At 37.7% G+C, this 9,660-nt stretch overlaps 1 pseudogene; it reads left to right on the plus strand.

Moving 5' to 3' along the window:
* Window positions 1–3,720: 3,720 nt before the first annotated feature.
* Window positions 3,721–5,799, plus strand: LOC122148854 (annotated as a pseudogene).
* Window positions 5,800–9,660: the final 3,861 nt, after the last annotated feature.

Below are 9,660 nucleotides of genomic sequence, written 5' to 3' on the forward strand. Positions count from 1 at the left end.
GTGTAATAAGACATTTAAGTACCTGCGGTAATATTAATTAACTACATGCACTGAAATGTTATTAAAATAGAAACTACAGGTGTATCTCAATATAAATTCTAAAATGTTGTGGAAAAGTTCATTTATTTCAGTTATATCAACTCAAATTGTGAAACTCGTGTATCTATATCATTTCAATGCACACAGACTGAAGTAGTTAAGTCTTTGGTTTTTAAATTGTGAAGATTTTGGCTTCACATTTAACATAAACCCACCACAATATCCCCCACAACTCTCAATAAATTAGAATACTTCATAAGAACAATAAAAAAAAATAAAAAAACACATTTTAGTATATGTTGGCCTTCTGTAAAAAGTATGTTCAATTGGGTACTGTACAGTTTACTCAATACTTGGTCGGGGACTCCTTTTGCTCTTAATTATCTGCATCAATCCGGAACGTGGCGATGGAGGTGATCAGTTTTGTGGCACTGCTGAGGTGGTATGCGAAGCCCAGCTTTCTTTGACAGTGGCCTTCAAGCTCATCTGCATTTTTGGTCTCTTGTTTCTCATTTTCCTCTTGACAATACCCCATAGCTTGTCTCATCTGGGTTCAGGTCAGGTTGAGTTTGCTGGCCAGGTCAAAGCACACCAACATCATGGTCATTTAACCAAATTTTTTTTTTTTTTTTTGCAGTGTGGGCAGGTGCCAAAACCTTCTGGAAAATGAAATCAGCATCTTCAAAAAAAGCTGGGTCAGCAGAAGGAAGGAAGCATGAAGTACTCAAAAATTTCATGGTAAAACGGGTGCAGTGACTTTGGTTTTCAAAAAACACAATGGACCAACTCCAGCACGTGGACATTGCACACCAAATAATTACAGACTGTGGAAAACTTAACACCGGACTTCAAGCAACTTGAACGCCATGAGCTTCTCCCCCACTTCCTCCAGACTCTAGGACCTTGGTTTCCAAATGAAATACAAAACTTGCTCTCATCTGAAAAAGAGGAACTTTGGACCACTGGGCAACAGTCCAGTTCTGTTCTTCTTGCCCAGGTAAGACACCTCTTTGACATTGGTCTGTGGTTCAGGAGTGGCTTTAACAAGATGATATAGACAAACTGTAGCCAAATTTCATTGACAAGTCTGGGGGTATGGAGAGCTCTTGATCCCTTGATATTCCCAGTCTGACGGCATGTCCATTCTTCTGTGAGTTCACTCAAGATTCTTGTAATCGATTTCTGCTTGAAAAAATCCTCATTAAGGCCTTTGCGGTTCTCTGGTTGGGTTGTGCATATCTTTTTTCTTCACACGTTTCCTTCCACTCAACGTTTCTGTTAACCATGCTTAGATACAAGCACTCTGCGTGAACAGCCAGCTTCTTTGTCCAATTAATGTGTTGTGGCCTACCCTCCCTTGTGAGTGTGTCAATGATTGTCTATCTGGACAACTGTCAGATCAGCAGTCTTCCCCATGATTGTGTAGCCTAGTGAACCAAACTGAGAGACCATTTTGAAGGCTCAGGAAACCCGTTTTGCAAGGTGCTTTGAGTTGATTAGCTGATTGGCATGTCAACCATATTCTAATAGTGTTTGATGTTGCAATTGGTGGGTTTTTTGTTAAATGTGAAAAATCCATAACAAGTTTTTAAAAGAGCCCAAAGACTTAAACTACTTCAGTCTGTGTGCACTTGAATTGTGTGCTCAAGTTCATTTGAGTTGGACTTACTAAAATGAACTTTTCCACCCACATTCTAATTCTATTGAGATGCACCTGTACAGGTAACGTTGTAACAGGACACCCTTATATAAAGTGTTCTACCGAATTTTTTTGCAGTCATGTATACCTATTGTAGAAGGACTCCCAAACCAATATTAGGAGGGATAGGTTTAAAACTGGCAGAGATATGTGCACCTGTTACAAGAGAATTGTCTGTTACAGTTACTTTGTTCACACAAGACAATAATATGGAGCCTTCTTAAGAGACAAACTGCATGACTGTTCATGATTATTAGCCAACTCTGCAAAGCTGCAGGAAACAGTAGGGATAGGCACCAGACTGCATACTATTCCACAACAAGCCATTGAGAAAACTGAGGAATAACTTTTTCTTACCGTTCCCCATCGTAAACCAGGTTTCTGCTCCACCCTTTTACACAAAAAGTAATATACTTGTCAAGGTTTATTTTATTAAGTTACTTCAAGGAAAGTTCACGTATTTTTAGACTTTTGGAAGTATACGTCCAATTAATCCCTTAAATGGTCCTTTTAAGTTATATTGAATCTGTAGGAGGACATTAAAAAGCTATTTCCGGAGAAGTACACATAAAAAGTAACCTACAAGCATACTTTTCCTATTTTTTAGCTTTTAAACGAAGTATTATCATGAGCGCCCGCTTTGATAACTTTGCCTTTTTTGCGTAATTGGGCAGTCCAAGAAATGCACCTTAGGTTTTTCCTCAGCTGATATTCAATCTTCATCCCCTAAAACTATACTACCTTGTGGCAAGGAAGTTTTTTTATGCTTACAAAGCCTGGCAATGTATTTAATCAAAAATTACAATGTAGTGAAATAGTCCTGCATTTATTTAAAAATTATGTTTGCACGCATATTTCTAAAATTAATTATTTCCTGTGATCGCGGCGCTGCATTTCCATTATCATTACTCCAGCCTTCAAAAACTAAATTTAATTAAAACTAAAATAAAAAAATGAGAGCTAATTCAACATATTAATACATACTAACCATCTAAATTAATACAAAATAACACTGCTGGAGTACCAATTAATGCAATGAACATGAATATTGTAATCATTGATACAATGGTATAAAATCAAAACAATAAATAAAATAGGAACCACAATCAATACAAACTCAAATGTGTTTGCAATGACAGGTTCCTGTTTTTGAAATGTTATGAATAACTTCATGGCATGCATCTTTTATGTATACACATCCTAACAGTATGATCAGAGAATGCTGAGTATGAAAAAGACAAATAAAAGGGATAAAAGCAATGTTCCTTCCACCTCAGTGTGGGCTGGTCACGGACCAACCACATACTGTTGGGCCAGTGGTTTTGTTCACACACTAGATATTTGTATTTTGCTAAAATCTCCATGAGGACTTAAACTGTTTTGATAAAAAACGCATATGGAGGGGACTAATCCTAATAAACAGCCTCGCGAAACAACAAATACCAAAGTTAATTTACACTGGATTATATTTCCTCCTAGCCTATAACCAGGATTCTAGGCAGCGTCCGCTGTTTTAAATACCGGATAGGTTTTAACAGAGAACCACTCAGCGGCCTGCGTCTGAAAGAGCGCACGAATGCTGCGTATATAGAGAAAGCAAATAGTGAGCATCAAGGGTGCGTGCGCTTTCCGAGACAATCGCTAGCATTTTTTTAGTGTTTTTGAGCCCTGTCCACTAAGCATATTTTAAATATACAAGTAAGCTGAAGCTGTGACGGCCAAACACTACTTATATTGGTCTGAAAATCCTGTCTAGGTAGTCAGCTCGCTTTTTTAAAACACAGCCATACCTTGGGGAAACCAGGGTCCGTCCGCAACACGCCGTCCTCCCCGAGGGAGTGATTTAGACAGGCGCAAAACTCATCTCATGTCCTCGTCTCCTGTTCATATCGCGTCCAGCTCGACATTCTGACGAGAGAGCTGAATTTCTCGTCGTTCTTTAACATCCTTTAAACCGAGAGCAGACGATCATCGACCTATGAATGGAGACCGAGCGCCGCTGGAAGGTTTGTTGGGCTTTTGATCAGCGCTATGGCGGAGGTATCAGTACATCGAGGCGAGACGATAACGGATACCGTTCCGACGGGCACACCGCCTCCGCCCCAGCAGGTAACCCTGCCCTAGATAGCGTACACACCATCACGAGCCACACGCTACACCGAATCATTCAGGTTCACGGGAGCGTGAGTAAACAGCAGCCCGGGGTCTCTCATTAACTGATCGTTTGTAGTTAGCACATCGAGTTAGTTTAAACAGGACGGGGACTAGATCCCAGCGCGAGGCCTGTTCAGTGAGCAGCATGTTCACCAGGGCTCTTGGTTTCGGTTTGGCTTTAGTATCACAAGTTAACCCACATCAAAACAGAAAGGTCATCCGCTGAACATCTACCTTTAGAGATATTCCCCACGGATAACCGCGGTTTGTTAGGGCATTTACTGCAGTTTCTTATTGTTAATGCCCGTTTATAAAAGGACATTAAAACTTGTGCTTTTTTACAGCCCTGTAAACACTTTTACCAAACATGGTACGGCACAAAAAGTACTCGGGACAGTACTAGGGTTATTACAGGTTAACTACAACTAAAACCTAAAAAATTAACATTGTTGTTCCTTACAATAAACCGTAATAAAACGTACTTCAGCTGGTTTCAAAGGTAACTTCTCATTTGCATTTAACCATTTTCGTTTAGTTTGCATATACTAACAATGTCAAAATGAATAAATATTATTAGACATTATCAATATATATATGTATTGTATATGTGTGTGTGTGTAGTACTGTATGTGTGTGTGTGTGTAAAATAAAACATGACAGATGCCAACAACAATACTAAAACTTTAAAGGAAATTCAAATGAAAAATATATCAATAAAAACGAATTCCAATGTTAAATAAAAACTGTAACAGTATGTTAACTTACTGTTTATATTATATATCTCTATGTCTGTATATATATAATGTATGTATGTATGTATGTATGTATGTTTTATTTCTACATTTATTTTTGTTCAAATTTTGTAATGAAAAATACCAGCAATAGTGATCCCATAATACATATATATATCATATATATATCTCTTATTATATATATATAGATATATATATATATATATATATATATATATATATAATACCATATTTTCATATCACCATCATGCGTGTGGTTTTTTTTACAGTAATTTAAAGAATGGGTAGCTATTGCTGTTGTGTACTGTATGTCTAGCAGATGTTGGTGTACTGTAGTACAGTACATGGTAAGATCCCATGTTACTTTAATACGGTTTTACAATCAGTAACATAAAGCCTAAACAATGGTTGAGGTAGCTGTCAGTCACCATCATCGTCGTCTAACTGTTAATGGTTACTCATATCTGTAATAACATTTAATACTGTAAGTAATATTCTCCCTATGATGGGCTGGTTGTGTGTGCTTTCAGGAGGGCAGAAGCCTGACCCATCAAGCTCAGGAAAAGGAAGACGGAGAAGAAAGTGGAGTGGTCCAGTGACACGCGTGGACAAGAATGAGCATCTGGGCCGGAGGTCTTCAAAGTGTGAGTCTCGTTTTGTTAGCATTAGCTCTGAATCCGTTATTCAGTTTGATATTCATCGAGGACTTGATGAGAATCTGCTTCATACTTGAAACCAGTGTAGGACAGATCTGCATCTGGGCCAGATTTTAAATAGCTGACCTTGAAAATCGGTTTTAAATGACTTGCATCTATTGAACGCGCTTCGTTTCTTTAAATAGATAGTCCTCGGCTTGTTTGTGTTTCTTTCTTCCGTCACATTCTTCTAAAATGGCTTTGATGTGTTCAGGTTGCTGTGTTTACGAGAAGCCTCGACAGTTCGGCGAGTCGTCCTCGGAAAGCGAGGGGGATGACGAGGTAAAGGCTGCGGAAGCGCGCACTGCATTCTGGGACACGGGAGAATAGGCCATGGACAGAGGGAGGGCGGAGGGGGCACAGCGCCCCCTAGCTCTGGGGGATCAAACCCTCACTAGTAGCTGAGGCCAGTGGGAGAGTGGGTTTGGAGGGAAGGGTAACGGACGGCGTGGCCACTACATTCATATCCCTCATCCTCAGCTACCCACCATCCGATTACATCACACCATCACGGGGTGTCGGAGTAAGCTTTTTGCGATGAATGAAAGCTTGTAGAGCAATGCAATGTGATTCGTTTTCTCCTGTCATTAGTTTGATGACCGGGAGAAGATTCTTTTTGCGATCTGAATGCTGCAGAAAATTTGTTGTACATAGGTTTTTAATTATTTTGTCGAATCTGTATTTATGTGTTTGCATTTAACAACTTGATCTTATCAGTTTTGTGTCCACAAATGGATTAAAACCTTAAAATATGATTCGGGAGGGTTATACCTTTTAGTTTGAATCAAGCGGATTTAAAAGTAATAAATGCAGTGTAAAAAAGGACTTTTCTATCATATATAATTTGCCTTCGGTGTCACAATTCTAGCAGCAGTTTTTTTCTTCATATCACTTGAGGAACTTCAAGCGTAATGTGTGTTGGGTGTTATAGTGAATTTAAAAACATGGCAAGGTTCAGGAACTCAACCCTTTGGATATTTTTACAAGGGCGCACTTTAAATCATCTCCATCAGCCGTCGTAAGTTTGATTGAGTTATAGTGAGACTCCCCTCAGACAATCAGACTAGTGAGAGACTCGGCATGTACGTGCAAAGACATCGATGTGTTTGTAACTTCGTGAAGTGGACTGAGAAACATCTGTGACGCTGGACTTCATTCTGAAGGCGAGTTGAGAACGTCTGCTTGAGCATCACACAAAACTGACTGAAAATAAACCGCAGCAGTGAAATTAAAGAAATAGTTCATAAACATATGAATATTTGCTGAAAATGTACTCTCCTTTAGGCCATCCAAGATGTAGATGATGTAGATGTTCATCAGAACAGATTTGGAGAAATGTAGCATTACATCACTTGTTCACCAGTGGATGCTCTGCAGTGAATGGGTGCCGTCAGAATGAGAGTCCAAACAGCTGATAAAAACATCACAAAAATCCACAAGTAATCCACACCACTCCAGTCCATCAGTTAACGTCTTGTGTGTGTTCATAAGAAACAAATCCATGATTAAGACTTTTTTTTTTTATTTCAAACCACTGCTTGCGGCAAAAAATACGAGGCCATAATCCATAATGTTGCTTTTCTCCAGTTGAAGTGAGTCATCTTGTGTGTGTGTGTGTGTGTGTGTCTAAATCAGGAGGAAAAATGCATAGATCAACAGTTCTAAATGAATATGTTGCTGGATTTTTGATGAGAGGACAACAGGGGATGAACCTTTTCCATTGGAGAAAGTGTTATTTTGGATTATGATATTTTGGCCAGACTTGACAGTTTAAAGCTAAAACACTGACTAATGATGGATTTGTTTCTTAGAAATGTGCAGCTTTTAACTTCACAAGACATTAACTGATGGACTGGAGTGGTGTGGATTACTTGTGGATTATTGTGATGATTTATCAGCTGTTTAGACTACCATTCACTGCAGAGGATCCATTGGTGAGCAAGTGATATAACGCTATATTTCTCCAAATCTGTTCTGATGAAGAAACAAACTCATCTACATCTTGGATGGCTTGAGAGTGTGTAAAGTTTCAGCAAATATTTTCATTTCTGGGTGAGCTACTCCTTTAAACAGGCAATTGATCTAAAAATGTGTAGATTTAAAATATTTTCCTTTCATTTGCATGCCTTACATGAAATACAGGGGAAATGTTTTGTGTGTGAAAAAGAGGATCACCCTGTGACATGTAAGGTGTCTCATCTCATCCTGGGCGCTATGGCTGCTTTTATTTGGCAGAAATTGGTATAAAATCCTGCTAAAAGTGGGAGAAGTGCATGCCGTCAGGATGGTGTGTAGTAGTTTTGACTTGAGCTCTAAGGTGTAACTGGATTATATGTGTAATAAAGAGCACGAGAGAGTGCATGGCTGAATGCTGGCCAAGACCAAATGCACATAGCATCATCTCTCTTCTGATGTCACATACAGTTTACAGTTGATTCCCATCAGGACCGTCACTGCAGTCATCAGCATCCAAGCATTCACATGCATCTGTTGTCCCTTTACTGTGAATGCACCTGTATGTACATAGGCAATGGTCATAGAATGGATTTAACATGAATAAACAGAAGTTAAATTATGTGTTTATATCTATTAAAATGCTTAATGGCAACCTGTAATGTGGTGTTTGACTCTCATCCTGATTCTATTCAGTCCTTATGGAAATGTACATTTATATAATGATTCATGTGATGCAGTTATTAAGGGTTTCAGGAGCTAATATGTTTTAGATTAGTCATGTGGAAAGTGAGTGTTAATTTAAAAATATACATTAGAAGCATAGAATGGAGATGTGGATCAGTGATGTTATTAAAGGGATAGTTCACCCAAAAATTTAAATTTGATGTTTATCTGCTTACCCCCGCCCGGGCATCCAATATGTAGGTGACGGTTGTTTTCTTCAGTAGAACACAAAATTATGATTTTTAACTTCAGGCGTTGCAGTCTCTCAGTCGTATAATGCATGGCAATGGTAACAGAATCTATGAGCATAAAAAAATCATGCACAGACAAATCCAAATTAAACCCTGCGGCTCGTGACGATACATTGATGTGTAAAGACACAAAACGATCGGTCTGTTCAAGAAACTGAACAGTATTTATAACGTTTTTTACCTCTGATTCACGCAATGTCTGAATTGTTAGAACTCTTGTGAACGCGCTTCACAGCAGCAAGTGGACCATTGACACTCTATCTACAAATCTCAATCGATTTGGAGGCTGTGCGGTAATGCACTTATAAGTCTGCAATCCGCCATAAAGCAAGAAGAAGAAGACGATGCCTCAGGCGCCTGCTGCTGTGAAGTGCATTCACAAGAGTTCTTAGGGTTATGGGATTGAGTGAATAGTTGGTACAGTTAGGAGATTTTGTTAATTTTAGGTTTATTGAGTTGTACGATCGTTTTGTGTCTTTACACATCAATATATCATCAAGAGCCGCAGGGTTTAATTTGGATTTGTCTGTGCATTTTTTTTATTTTTATGCTCAGATCGTTTTACCATTGCCAAGCATTATACAACTGAGAGACTGCAACGGCTGAAGCTAAAAAATCATAATTTGTGTTCTACTGAAGAAACAAAGTCACCTCCATCTTGGATGCCCTGGGGGTAAGCAGATAAACATCAAATTTTCATTTTTGGGTGAACTATCCCTTTAACTTTGTGTTCTACTGAAGAAACAAAGTCACCTACATCTTGGATGTCCTGGGGACATTAGATTTAAACAAAGTTGGCAAATAACTGAAAATAAAATGGCTTAATTTGAAATGCTTAAATGATTAAAACAGATTAAAATGAGAACAGATTTAGAAAAATATCTCTTCTAAATTTATTTCAATTTTTATCTCTTATTACTGAAATTAAAATTTAAATGAAAATTAATTCAAAATCGAAAGCTAATTCAACAAAATAAATAATTCTAAAATAACACTACTGTGGATTATTGGTAGTTGCATGTGAACCAAGGTAAATAATTTAAGATAATAAACATATTACAAATAGAAAGGAAATTAATTGTTCCTGTCATTTCCAGGACTGAATATGTGATAGAAATTATTAAAATCTTAAAATGTAATGGAAATTTGGTGTGTATGTGTTATAGATTTTTTTAAAATCTTAAAATGTAATGGAAATTTCTACAGTAAAAATATTTTTTTTTTTTTTGCTCTCTTGTGTAATATATTGTTTTTTTGTATTTGCTTTTTTTTATATTTTAAATAAAAAAGTATGGAAAAATAAAAGATTAATATTTAAAAATCCATCTTTGGAGGTTGCATGAACATTTTTAATTTTACTAATAACCACGGTGGCCATCTGTGTCATGACA

The sequence above is a fragment of the Cyprinus carpio genome, chromosome A19, assembly GCF_018340385.1.
Source record: "Cyprinus carpio isolate SPL01 chromosome A19, ASM1834038v1, whole genome shotgun sequence".
Taxonomy (NCBI): domain Eukaryota; kingdom Metazoa; phylum Chordata; class Actinopteri; order Cypriniformes; family Cyprinidae; genus Cyprinus; species Cyprinus carpio.